Source organism: Accipiter gentilis, chromosome 1 (assembly GCF_929443795.1).
Source record: "Accipiter gentilis chromosome 1, bAccGen1.1, whole genome shotgun sequence".
NCBI lineage: Eukaryota > Metazoa > Chordata > Aves > Accipitriformes > Accipitridae > Astur > Astur gentilis.
The window spans coordinates 54,733,640-54,748,182 of record NC_064880.1 but is presented as its reverse complement, the minus strand read 5'-3'; positions in this window follow the sequence as shown (position 1 = coordinate 54,748,182).

Here is a 14,543-nt window from a genome sequence, read left to right as displayed (position 1 = left end):
CGTGCAGGGGGTCTGACCCCAGCTTTCTCCCCTGCGTCAGCCACAGCTTCTCATGAGCTTTCCCGATGGAGGAGGAAGATGCATTATATTTTAATATCTAGAGACTAAAATTAGTTTATATTTTAGCAAGTTAGCACTTCTTAGCAGTCGATTTACTCTCGAAGCTGCAAAATCCGTGAGCTCGCAATTAATCACGCGCTGGCCACTTTCTTTCAGAACCGTGCGGTTGAGCTGTCTGGATCATAATAGGGGCAAACTGCAATTTGTGCGGCCAGAAATTACAGCCTGTGTTCCGCTCTGTCATAACGTAGTCCCTCATCAGCTCGTTGTTCTTAATGCAAAAAAAAAAAAAAAAAAAAGAGTGTATTTTCTCATTTATTTATGGAAATAAATTTATTATGGATTTATTTAGGGAAACCGCGAACGGGTTATCTGCTCAGAAGCAAAGGGCTTGCCAAGCCATCTGTGGGACAAAGGGCTTTAGGACATGAACGCGGCGGGAGGAGCGGAGCGGCGGACCATCCCTTGCCCCTGGCCCGAGACGGTGCTGCTACCATTTGTCCCTGGGCACATCTGGGCAAAGCCTGTTCGTTCTTGTACGAAGCCGGGACAAGTTCCTAATGAGACATTAATAGGTGGGAAAGAAGGCTGTGCATAAACATGAGTTTGTTCAAACAGCGTGGACCATATACTTATGAGGGACTGTTTACTAATAAATCAAAAGTAAATTATTGTTTTCTGCTGACATTAAGTAACCTCTGCCAAAAAATTAACCTGTAAACTGTTTGACATCACGGAGTAATATATCAAAATGCTGCCAGCATACTGATCCCTCACTATGCTGCTGCAACAAATCAATTAGGCTACCAATTCTGTTCATTAGAATTCATTTAAATCTCAATTAAAAAGTTAATTAAAAGTAAGAGTGAGAAGGAAATCATGTCTAACATTCTTATTAAACTCAAATCACCAAATTAATTTTAAATCCAAATCAACAATTTAGAAGTGGAGATATAAGGAAAAAGGAAAAAACCCAGTACAGTCTGGTCTCCGGTGGGAAGAGGGAAGGAGGTTGCGCTTTAGTACCCCCAAAGAGAACGATTTTCTGGACCATAACGCTGATCAGAGCCTTGTGCCTTGCAGTTCCATCCTATTTTATTTTAAAATATAGTATGTCTGATTTCTCAGAGAAATTTGTCTTTGTCAAACTGAGCCTTCAGCAACCCCGTGAGTTCAAACAAATCCTGCTCCCACTCTTTTCTTGTTAACTCGCTCCAAACTTCATAGGTTGTTTTTTCCTTCCCTCCTGTGTTACAGAAGACCTTTCTTCTGAAAAAAAAGGAAGCGGGCCACCTTCTTTGGGACTAAATTCCCGCCGTGCTGCCCACAACCCCTCTGTCCCGGGGGGGCGGTGGGGGCTCTGCCCGGAGAAGGAGGGGGGCTTTCCCCCAGCCCTGCACACCAGGCGTCTCCCCCTCTCCTCTGGCATCGGGGGCAGAGGGAGACGGGTCCAAAACGCGTCTCGCTCTAACCGAGGTGCGATGATGACCTGCGACTTCTAAGAGATTGTTTTTAATGAGGACACAGAGCTTTCCTTCCCGGCTGGAAGCAACGTAGTGATTTCTTTTGTTTTCTTAAGGTCCAAAAATAGAGCCCCTTTGGTCGTGAGCATCCTCCTGACAAGCTACAAAAGCCTCAGACTAATTTCATATGCAGTTCTTGGCACCGAGGTCTGGGTGGAGGTGGGCAGGGTCCACCCAGCCTTTCAGTCTCATTAATCATTTGGCTTTCCCTGGCTGCTTGCAGCATCTTCTGGAGGAACCCTTCTCTTTATTCATTCAGACAACCCTTTGGATTAAACAGAGCCAGCTAAATGTCAAACCAAATCTGAGTCTTGATGCAGATAATCATTTCAATAATATTTCTCCATTTGTGCCCAAACACCAAGGGAATAAAGCTTTTCTGCTGTCAGGTAGTGTAAGACTGCAGTTGGTGTAAATGCTTGACATTGAGCCAGATGGCTTAGCCGTGCCGCAAACATATGTTCAACAAGCAGGCTTGCACACATTGGAATTTTATTATTTTGAACTGGTGAGGCATGCATATTTATTTACTTGACCCCCCTTTGGTGTCACTTTGGTATTAAAACAATCAGTTATAGAGCGTCTCCGAGCAGCGGGGCAGCCCAGGTTTATCAACTCCTTGTCAGGCTCCCATCAGCGCCCAGCGCTGGCCGGACTTGCGCCTCTGGAGGGGGGGAAGGTTCCCGGACCGCTCCATGGCATGGAGGAGTTCCCCTTCCCCAGACAAGTGTTTACTCTGCAATTATACCAATAATTTTCCCACTTTTTAAAAGCCGGGATCTCTCGACAGGTGATATATTATGCTCTGTCAAGTGCATCCCAAACATCTTGCTGAGATCACCAAATTAGAAAAAATATCAGTGCAAAGGGGAAAAAAATGAACAAGATAAAAAATTAAAATCTTTGGATGGGAGCAGCGGCAGTCAAACACAGAGCTGAGCAGAAGCAGGTCAGGCTGATATTAAATAGCTGGACATAAATCTAAGTAATTTCACAAAACAGCACCAGAATGACCTGGGACCCGCTCCAGAACTCATTAAAAGCTGTAGGAAGCTCTCTCCTGCCTTACATGTGCTCTGGATTGGGCTTGTGTTATATTTTTGGGTCCCAATCCTGGAGCTACGCAGAGCAGTACAGTGCTTTACGACCAAGGCTGCTCTAATGCAATGGCAGGTGCGTTTATTCCTTTTGTAGAGAAGTACCAGTATGCAAATAGTGTAGCCTCAAATAGTTGTAAAACCAATATACGAACTCAAAATATTTTAAGAGCTTGCCTTTGTGTCGTTAGCTGTATTGCCGCCCGGGTGGGCTCATTTAGCTCTTGCCTCTGCTCATTCCCGTCCCCACCGGGATGCTTCCCCTCGCTCCTGTGAGTGGGTGATGGGTTTGGGTTTGCTGACCCACGTGCAGCGGTTAATGTCGTTAGTGACCCTCGTTGTGGTCCTCGCGGTGGGTCGGGAGGGCTCAGGGATGCTTGGCAAAGGCTGAGCAAACCCTCGCTGAAGGTAGTGAGTACCTTCCCGCTGATCCGAGGGGCTCTGGAGCCCACCTTGCCGGAGATGAGGCCCATAAGTAGTGGTGCTTGGTTTGCCTCTGACAGGCTGGGTTTAAAAATGCAGCGTGTCATCGATATTTGAGACCATTTTTGTACCATAAATGCTAAGCCACTGTTAAAATAATTCTAGTCCATGTGAGAATGCAAACAATCCACCTATTGCAAAGAGCAGCAGGCACGGTCAGCAAAGCCCCGGCCGGGGCTGCGGATGGACGCCCTCGCACAGCAGCCATCCCAAAACGCACGAGCAGATAATTAGTCCTTGGGAATACGTCGCGATTCCCACGGAAAGCTGCAAAACTTGCCAACAGAGTCCTCAGGCTGGTGTCCGGGGCAGGGTTTGCTGGCCGTGCGGGCGATGGGCTGCAGCGGCGTCCTCGCCTCCGTGCCTGCATTCCCACCGGGACCCTCCCCACCCAGGGGAGATCTTCCATCCACGCTGCTGACACGTCCGGCGCGGTGATGGCTCCTGCCCCGGTGCCATCTTCAGCTCTAGAGAGTTAGACATAAAAGAAGTTAAACCAGTAGCCTGTCCTTGCCGTTGGGCGCTCAGTGAAAAATTGGAGAAAAAAAACTTGCCATGACTGCAATCGGGGCAGGTCAAGTGCAAGAGCAGATGTGATAACGGGTGCAGCCCGTGCTCTTTCACGAGTGCCATCACCGCCACCGCCGCCGCGCTCCGGCTTTCCGCAGCCGCGCTCATTGTTGTCTGGTGCTGGGTTTGTGTTATTTCAGCTTCAGGGGGCAAGGACCGCCAATTATTTTTGTCTGTAAAGTGCCATGCACATCTGGGATGCTCTTTAAATAGTGCTAATAATAATGTTGTAGCTCCTGACAAAGCTTTTGCCCGTTCCACAGTCCTCGAGCGTGCTGCAGCAAATTGCTAAGCAACACCGATTTCCCCACTTGTTTGCAATTGTGTGGTGCATTACCGGGGCTCCCGGCGGCCTCTCGCCCCGAGGGGCAGCCCGCTGCTCGCCGCTGCGCTGCGCCCGAGGCTGGGATTGTGCCGAACACGCTCGGCCGAAGCACGCACGGACCCTGGTGCGCTGGGATCGAGCGGCTGCTGCTCCAGGCGCTGCAAAACGCCAGGCGGTCAGGTAATAGTGACCGGGGGCCCGAACACCCAAACTGAGAGCCGGGTGCCAGCCTCGTGGTGTTCACTCAAGAGCAACGATGTTTTTAAAGCAGTGGTCTTTGTGTTTCTGCTCCATGCCTTCAGGGTTCATGCTTTCCTCTTTTTCACTGTACAACTAGTTCATTTATTTATTTACTTTCAGGAAGGATGGAGAAGGATGCCGTGGCTCTTGCGGTAAAACCACAAAGCCTGGCCATGCCCCCGCACCCACCGTGGCACGCACCGGCTTCGCCGCGCCTTGGGCACCACGGTGATATATTGCCTGCGCCCGCAGGAACGAATGGTGTGATCCTGAATTACACTGGCTGGATTATAGATTTGTTGCATATGAAATAGGATTATCCTTAATATGAGATAAAATTCTTTTCTTCCCAATTTCTAAATCTTTGGAGGGACTAAAGGGCACATACAAATGGGCACGGTGACTAAATGAGATATGCCACGCCGCGATAGCGGAGACAGATGTGTCATGTTTAGATGCGGTTGTGTTTCCAGAAGTACTCATTTCGAGCTAATCAGCGCTGCTAAACAGTCATTTTGATTTATATCTGTTGATAAATCATTCTTCCTTAGCAATATCCGGCTGGGATTGAGTCGGGAGGAGTCGGTGCCTCCTCGAAGCGCAGGGCAAGCCGGGAGGACGCTCCGGCAGCCGGCTCCGGGGGACTTCGGCCGGCGCCCCGGGAATTCGCCGGGGCTTCTCTGCAAACGTCACGTACGTTCAACAGCAACAACAAGAAGCTTCACCGGTGTTTTGGCGTTGCTGCTATTACCGGAGTTTTGGGTTGGTTTGTTTACCTTGCAGTCGGTGCTCTCTGGGTGCGAAGCCGTAAGGTTCGGGGCAGCCCGAAACTCCCGGCGGCTGAGCTGGGGCGCGGGCACTGCCGGCTGCAGGCGGGCACCGCGCATCCCTGCTGGGCAGAGGCGCCGGGCGCGGATCCCGGGGCATCGCACCCACCGGCCGTCCCAAGCCGTGGGTCCCGCGCCCGAGCTGCCAGCGGGGCGGGCGGCCGCCGTCCCTCCATTTACCTTGGGAGCGATTACATAAAAAGCAGAAGAAAATTGGTAGAGGGAGAGATTGCTCATGAATTTTCCTATTTGTTTTGCTGGGTTTTGAATTGCTTTCCTCCACTGAACAAACCCACCCATCCGCATTTGCATAGCGTGAGCCGATGACGGGAATATTTAAAATAAAAGGCCCGAGCAGCCCTGCTACAGTACCAGGGATTCTGTTGAATGTGTGAGAACAAAGTGTTGCTTCTTGTCCATGTATCTTCAAGTGAACCGTTTCCAGATCCATTTAAACCTAACAGCTATTTGACCAAGAATTTGTGTTGCATTAAATCCTAAATATATTTATTTTCCATTTCCCTGAATTCCCATCCTTTCAGCGGAAAGCTAGTGGGTGTTTGTCTTTCATATTTATACACTGTCATTACAAAGTATCAGAGCATAACTTTGGAAAAATAGCTCTGCCACGGAAATCTCGTCTGCAATTACGAATGCAGCTCTTGGAGAGTCTCTTCAAAATCCTCAGATGAGAAGTGCGAGATAGAACTATAGCATTTATTGCCGTGGCTGTAACGGGATGCTGAGCTGGCTGGCTGCCATGGTGCTCCATGGGAGCTGGGTGACCGGAGCCAGGAGGAGGGTGATGGGCTCCCTACGGACCCTGAAAGGGCTCGGGCGAACCACTGCTGGCTGCCGTCCGCCTGGGGTGTGTGCGAGCAGCATGCAAATTTTATGGCAAATTTTCTACGTGAACCTACATGAGGCCGCACGGCTGATGCAGCCGGCGATGGCCTCTCCTCCCGACGGAGCGCCGCGCTCCCGCCGGGCCGGCAGAACGGGAGCAGCCAGGGCACCCGGCGGGTCGCTTTTGGGAACGGAGGAGCGGCTGCCCTCCTCGGCGCAATCCTGCTAGAAAACACAGAGTAAATCGCACCTGCCAGTGATTTCCTTCAAAAAAAAAAATGAAATGGAACTGGAGTTGACTTAGGATATAGATCTCTATCCTCTCAGTCATTTTTGTGCTATTTTTTCATAAACTTGGCTGCTTCTCGTTTGCCCTCTAATAATTCTCTGAAGGCTCATTTCCCCTGTATAACTCTGTGTAAACACAAAGTTGAGGAAAGGGTATTTAGACTCATCCTTCAGGAATGCTGTTTTTGAGAAAATGCTTGTTTACCTACGTCAGTAATTTTCAAAAATATAATGTGCATTTGAAGATCAAAGATAATCATGTGTGAAAACTCCAGCATTTCGATCAGGTCGAAACTCCTGCAGAATTGCATTTTCACCACCGCTCCATGCAGGCTTGCCTTATATCATGAAAACAATGAAAAGGCAAGCGATCCGCCAGCTCTAACAATAGGAGGATTAATACCGAACACCTCCGATGGCTGATGGCGTGGGTCCTTTATGACATTATTCTTCATGAGTGAGGAGGGACCTGATAATTCATGTTATTAGGTCTTCCCTCATGAGTAAAGATAAATGTCATCAAAGGTAGGAGCCATTATGTATTCTATACAATGCAAGTTACCTCGCTACATTTTTTTCTCAGTGTATTTTCTTATTGTTTTATGTATGCAAGGGACAAAATATTTGTAAAAGCTCATAAAAATTATTTTTTAATGTATTTTTTAAGACTACAAAAGAATAAGTCATCGATGACATGCTCAGCACACATCACATTCTTCTTTTTCCCCAGTTTGCAGAAATGGACAAGCCTGGGGAGAAAATCACAGCTCTGGTTCCGCGAGTACCAGAAATGCATGAAGTCGGGTGTAAGTGGGGAGCCGGTAGCGAGGCAGAAGGTGACACCCCGATCCCCCGCCAGTGGCCAGGCTGGGCCAGAGCTGTGCCAGCGGGCCCCACTGCACATCCCCACTGCACATCCCCACTGCCCCTGGCACCCTCCGAGGAGTTCAGTTCTGCCCCGCACCCAGATTTTGAGTTTTCAAGAAACCCGTCCCAACTGGGTCGATAAAGGCACTGCTGAACTCCGCTGGTAATTGTATACAGCACCAGTGCCTACAGGCACGCTATCGGATGAGAATTGGGCTTCCCATTAAAAAAAAAGTAACAGCAGTGACAAAATCCCTTTTTAAAAATTTCAGTAAAGCAAAGAGATTAAAAACCTGACTGGTAGAGAGTCCAAAACCTGCAGAGCCCAAGAAGATCTCTAAAACTGACCCTTTGAAAAAATCTTAGGAAATTTTCCTGAGTGGCCGATTCATACAAGCTGATACCAAATAACCAGACAACCCTGAGCTGGGCTCAACGGGGCCACTTTAATTTTAGCTGCGTGAATGTGTGAGTGTTTGTATAAAGTAACTTATTCCATGGCATAACACTGAGGAAGCTGTTGGGGTGTCACGGACATCGGTGATGTTGGGGATTTACAGACAGTTGCGCGGTGCGGGTCCCAGCTGCCTGCCTGGCGTGACTCTGAGCCCTTGCGCTCCTGTTGGCACGGCACGGCACGGCACGGCACGGCACGGCACAGCATGGCACAGCCTTTAAAGTAGGACAGCAAACCAGCCAGGAGACCATGTTGTGTTGTTTTAATTTATAAACAGAATGAAAAATGAGGGGACTGTGTTAGCGTTTCCAAGGGCAAGATCGGGGGTGCCCGCGCCGCGGGGCTGTGCTCGCATGGACCTCGCGGGGGGTTCAGGATGCCTTGGCTCTTCGTCTGTAAATTGTTCGCTCTGCATTATTTATCTGCACTGGGTTTTTCTGGGCTCCGGTCTGCCGGCACCACCAGCGTGGCAGGGTGGGAGCCCAGGACCCCCCCAGACTCCGTCCGGCTGCTATCGCCAAGCTGCGGGTGTTTCAGCGAAGCGCTAGCGAAAGCATTTGAAGTGCGAGTGCCACGCTCGAGGCGGTGGGGCAGGACACCGAGAGCAGATGGCCGTCCCGGTTGGGGCACCCGGCTGCACCACTGCTGCTGGTTTATCCTTCTGCGGCTTTCCAGCCTGGGGGAGCCTGGGGCTGCTCCCACACCCTTGTCCCTGGCAGAGCACCGTGGCTGCGGCACCGTACCGGGACCCTGTACGCGTTGTTTCTATGGGCTCGGAGATGACCTGCAGCATCACGGTGGTGGGACAATTCCCGAATCCTGCAGGTGGAGGCGATTCATCAGGCGAGGCAGGAAAGGATCCGTGCCCACGCCTTCAGCAAACAGGAATATGCACGTACACGCAAGGGCAATTACTTTGTGCGAATGTGACAAGAGAAAATTGAATGTAAAGTCTGCTGTAAACAGCCAATAAATCTTGCTTTCTGTGCTCAGTTGAGGAGGAGCCCAGGTGTTTGTAAGTCCCCGTGTAGGTAGCGGGAGCGCAGCTACGCACGTGGTGAAAGGGGACGCAGCGGGGACTGGAGCTCTCTGCGCCCCGAGCGCATTCATGTGCATCGCCCACCCCTCGGGTTGCCGGCCTCGGAGCGCCCACCACTCCCGTATCCCTGGGTGCTCAGTCAGAGGAAGAAAACCCTGGAGATGCTCCCGGCACCAGCCCACGGCTCCCTGCCAATGTGAGCGATGCCCAGATGGCTCTGCAGAAACCCGGCTTGCTCCCCAAAGGCTCTGTGTGGCGACCGAAGGGGGATGAGGAGGATGCCCACAGGGGCAGCAGTGATGCTCGTGCGCTGGTAGGTGCCCACCCTCACGTCAGGGCTGCTGGGTTTCCCCAGGGGCATGCCCTGCAGCCAGGAGAAGATGCGACGTGCGGTCCGCTCCCCTTCCCCTTCTGCCCCGGGCACAGCCCCCGCAGACCATCGTGCGCCCACGGACCATCCCAGTTCTGTTTGCGCCCCCCTGCCGCCCGGCATTTTGCCCCAAAGCCCTGGCAGTGCAAGTGCTCCATCCCATGCCAAGCTGCCCTTGTCTCTTGGGGCTGCGGAGGACACCTATGGACCCCAGAGCCGCCTCGGGGCTCACCTTCCCTGTGTCCCGCGGCCCCACAACAGGCATCGGGGTGTGGAGAGGGCGATGCCCTCCCAGGAGCCGGTCTCGGGGCGTTTGGGGGCCCTGGAGGTGGCGCGTCCCCCCCCACTGTCGCACCCCGGGGCACCCGTCCCCAGGCGAGGGTGGGAGCAGGGACGGGGCCGGACAGAGCGGTACCCAGAGCCGGGGAGGAAAGTTTGTAAAGAAAGTACTGAACACAGACTTCCCGGGGTATCAGAAGGAAAATTTATGCATCGCCTTTGAGTTCAACTTCTCCATTAAAGCTTTTTCCCTATAATCTAGGGAGTTCTTATCTTGGTGACTTATGATGTTATGGAGGGGCTCATGCATGGAAAATGTCAATAGAAATAGTAACTCTAGAAGGGAAGGGCCTCCTAATTAGTCCCCATTTAGATTTTATGATGGCTTTGAGATCTGCTCATCCTGACAGTGCGCACTCTGGTTACATATTGTTCTAGCCTGAGGGAACCATAGGAAAATCCAGATTTATTGTACCTATCATACCAGCATATTTCATTTGCCATTATGAGCAGCCATCTCGCAATGATGCAGGAGTATTTATTACAGATTAAATTGTAGGACCTGGATGGTTTAGTGAGGTTCTTGAGGTATCATTTATGTCATTAACTGGCTCATTATCAGATCTGCAAATCTCAATTCCTTTTTTTGTGCCTTCTGTTTAAGAGCGGGGACCTGGGCTGGGGCTCTGGCAGGCTGCGGGTCCCGGGGCGTGCATGCACGCCTGCACGCGTGTGCGTGCGTGCACACGCGTGTGCGTGTACGCGTGTGTCCGTGTGCGTGGCGCCGGGGCACGGGGGAAGCGCAGCCCCTGCCTCCTGCCTTAGGGAGAACGGGCGCTGGGAGCCGGGGTCGGGCTGCTCCGGCTCCCCGGGGACCGTCGATGGCAACGCTTAATAACCGGCTACGCACGTGCGTGAAAACGGGGCACAAACCTGCCTTGAGCGAGGGTGGTGTTTCACCCCGTCCTCTCCCGTATGTTTCTGTACCAATTCCTCTCCATTAAACCGCAACTTAGAAAGGAAAAGCTGAGAAAGGCAGTGGTAGGAGAGGAGGTAATTTAACTCTAATTATTTAACAAGTCTATTCCAGGCGTAAGCTTATTACCAGTGGCGAAAGAATACGTTGGATTTTTTTTTTCCTCTCTCTCTCTCTTTTATGCTTTATCTCTACTTGGAGAATTATTTGAAGAGGTTTAATCCAGCCTTGATTGTTGTTGTTAATGGGAAAGGAGAATAGGTTATTCTTACATGTGCTCAGCTGCTCGGCTCTCCAGAAAAGTCACGGAGAGAAAGGAGCTTTCAGACACTGCCTCTGCTCTTCGATTTAGTGATATTATTTGAATTTATTGTTCGATTCGACTCACGTGTCCTTCCTTGTTGGTATTTGCCCTATTTACTCTCCTATATTGCTTTTTCATAAAACCAGGGAATGGCATTTAAGTTGTTGTGTTCCTTGGTATTAAAAGGCACTCCGTACAAGCCCAGGAGCACATCCCGGATTGCGGGGTTCAGGGCACGGACTGCGGCAGAAGGTGCCCCACTGTTTGGTTGCTGAGATTAATTAATTCAGGTGATGGCTAATATTTGCGGGGAAACTAAAGCGTGGGAAGTCGGCAATAATGCATCAAAAATACAATCTCTTCTCTCCCCTCACTTTGCAAGCCAGAGGCAGTGAAAAGACTCCTGAAGGTGTTTACATTGGTTGATTGCACCTGAGAGTTATTTTGGTAAAAGTAATAATTCGGGGGCTCTAAACTCGTGGCATTAAGAGGACAAATACAGGCAACCACCTCCCCAAGGCCGCTTACCGCAGGGGGCAGTTCACCGGCTTCGCCGCTGCGTGGGTGCCTGTACGGCATCGTCGCAAAGGGACCAACTTCAGCGCGGTGCTCTGGCGCAAGGAGGGGACCTCTCGGGGAAGGGAGATGAAGGGGAAATTCAAGCCCAAGAAAGGTCCTGCTGGGATGTCTCCGAAACAGATGATCGGCACCCAAACACTTTCTGACCGAGACTGAAAACAAAGCAAGCTGCCAGGCAGACACCTCGCGTTAGACTTGTTGCTCGCAGCCCAGAGCTAATAAAGTGGTGCTGAAAGGTCGGCGGAGAGAGTCTCGCCCCCTTCCACTAGCCAGGTCCCTGGGAGGCTTCCCCACAGCTTCGTCCTTATGACGCTGATCGGGGAGGTCTTGCCCCAAGGATGCCTTAAACGTTCCCCTGTCAAAATATGTGTACGGTTTAACCTCCAAAGTCTGTAATACATTTTGGAGATCCGTAAAAATTAACGCTTCGGAGTTTTCAGTGTGGTGCTACTGATTTTATTTAACATTTTGTAGATATGTCTTAACAGAGCTGTCTGCTCCAGAGTTAAACTGTGCAAACCAGGTTGAAAATAAAAGGCGTGAGAGTATTTAGACTGGACTTTTTCCCAGAAAAGGATGAGAATCCCCTAAGCATTAAAAAATGTTTAAATGAGATGCTTCTCTCTGTAACTTATAAATGGCCCTTTCCTCTTTATTTAATTTATTTTGCATTTTCCTTTATCAATCTAAAAAAGGGGACATTTATAAACTTAAAGGAGAAGAATTTTTGGATATTTATCTCAAATCAGCCTTCTAATATCTGCCTTCAGTGTTCACACTCACTAAGGAAATCTTAAATGAGAATGTAAATAAAAGTGGCAATGTGTGCGTCTTGTTTTAAAGAATATTTTCTGTTCTGAGCAGCTGCAATGCCATTAGGTAATTTAGATATTTTTGTGTGCCTTAAAACTACAACTGCATCAGCAGGAAAGCATCTGTAAATAGAAATGGGTATTGTTTAGCTATTCCCTCAGTGGGTATTTTAAAATGAAAATGGATTCTAATTATTAAAAAAAATAATAAAATCCCTTTACCTGAGTTGATAGCCAATTACTGAGAACTTAGTGCTAAATGAGTCGTCTCTCCCAGCCTGTATACTATAGGTACCCTTGAATAAATACAAATCTGCAATGCTATAAATAGGCTCCTTGAAATAGAAGTCTTATCTGAGCCTGCTTTGTAATGCTGCTCTCGCCAAGCTCAGTCTTTGCAATATAATCTTAATATTGAGCTTGCTCGTTAATCTCCATTCCTTTTTTAGGTTAGTCTAGACTGTTCTGGTAGCGGTGGTGCTAGCTGGGTTGCCGTAGGAACAAGGAATTCAAGTAAATATGCTCACGGAGAAGAAATGTCTACTAATTAAATGTGAATAGCATTGATAAGGTGCCAGATCTGGTAAAATGTAGACCATAATGTCCTTCGATGTCATTCATTAGAAAATACATATATATATATACACACATATAAAATATATATATATATGAGAGGTTTGCAAGACTTATATAGGATACATATACTTCTTTGTGGGGAGAATTACATATGTTGAAGACGGCAGCAACATTTTTATATGGAAGTGGCGCTTTATATGGTTTTGTTCCTTCTGAGGCTATAAATTCTGTAATCTTAGGCGTATATCCTTTTATTGCATTTACATGGCAGATAAAGACATTTGGTTCACTGCTGCGAGTGCTGGAAGCCCCGATTAATCCCTCACCAGCACCTAGCTCGGTTTTCACTGCCGGGATACGGTTTTTCTCATCGTTCTACGAAAAGGGACCCCGCACCCGTGGGGTGCTGCTGCCCCGGCGGGGGGGTCCCACCCTGCCGGGCGGATGCGCGCCCCATCGCATCGCCCTGGCTGCCTTGGGGGGACCCATGTGGCTGGTCCTGCCGCCTCTTTTGGGGTGTCCTGGTGAGCGGCTCCGGTGCCCTGGGGTGCTACACCCCAGCAGGTACGACAGGAGCTGGGGGGGGCGCGGGAGGCCACAGCAGCGTTCCGGTATTGTGGTGGCTATGGTTGTCTTCCAGTTGCCAGCAAAAATGGAAGAAGAATTGCACGCCGCGTGGCTGGTTTGACAGCAGCTCCGTCCCGGGTCTGCCCCCCCCCGGGCATTGCCCTGACTGGGCACAGCCCCCCCGGACTCTGCGGTCGCCCCCGGGATGGGGACGTGGCCAGGACACGGACACGGCTTCGGGACCGGGATGCTGCCTGCCAGGCGTACCACGGGGCTCAGCCCTACACGAGCCCAGCCCGGAGCTCCCGTCCTTGCTTATTTATCCCTGGATGGGCAATTTTTGTTCTGATTCTGTGTTTCAGCTCGGCCCCCCTCCACAGGACTTGGTGCCTCAGTTTACCCTGGGTACAAATGGGATAATAAAACTTCTGATCTCCCTGACTCCTCTTTGTTTGCTACTTAGCTGATTCCCTTTTTTTTCCAGGCAAGGACTATTTGATACTGCATACATAAATCAAACCCAGCTAGAGCCCCAGTAGGTACTGGGGCTGTTAAGCGTGCCTAGCAAAGCTGGCTGATCAGGCATCCTACCAAAATCCAGAATTTTCCAGCTATCTAATTCTAAAAACAGATGAGCTGCAAACATTGCTAAATACACTCATGTTACAGACGGGGAAACTGAGGCATAGAAAGAAGATGCAGATTTTATTTCAAAGCCTCTAATATTGGAAAGTTGGCTTCATTAGCTTATGCTTCCCAAAATACCAGGGAAATGGCTGGGCTTGCTGAGCACATTAATTACGTGCAAGGGCAAAACCGGGGTTTGATTCTTTGCGTGTATCACCCACCCCCCAGCTCTTCTGCAGCGCACAAACATCACCTGGCTCGTTCGGTTGCCTTCACAGAGCCAAGGACTCGGGGTCAAGATGCTGAGAGAGCATACATAAAATGAGAGCTGATCATCAAAACTCTTATAAGCAACACTTCGGAACATCATTGTTCCCTGAAAATGATATGTGCAAAGGTTTCCTGTAAAGAACAAAGGTTTTACTAAATCTCTGTGTGCAGAAGATATTCTACCCACCGGACAGCAGCTCCTCAGTGGAGCAGAAGGAAAGTATTCTTCATCTGCATAAACACGTAGGCTCTGCGAGCGCACTAATTTCATTCTCATTTTTAATTACAGTTCAAGGACTAAATTCATCTCAGTCATGCTCATGCTTAGGTGAGATAAATCCAATGAGGGTCCCACAGCTTTACAGCAGTGCAGTAGGAACAGGATTTTGCCTAATTTCCTGATGCCCCCTCTCCCCCGTGCTTGCTGGGTGCTTTTACACTTAGTCTTGGTGGTTTTTTTTTCACACTTGCCTTGGCTTTCACACTTAGCCACCTCCCCGAAGGGGACAAGGGTCAGGGCAGAGCTTCACTGGCCTGAATGGTTCCAGGTTCTCTGCTGGC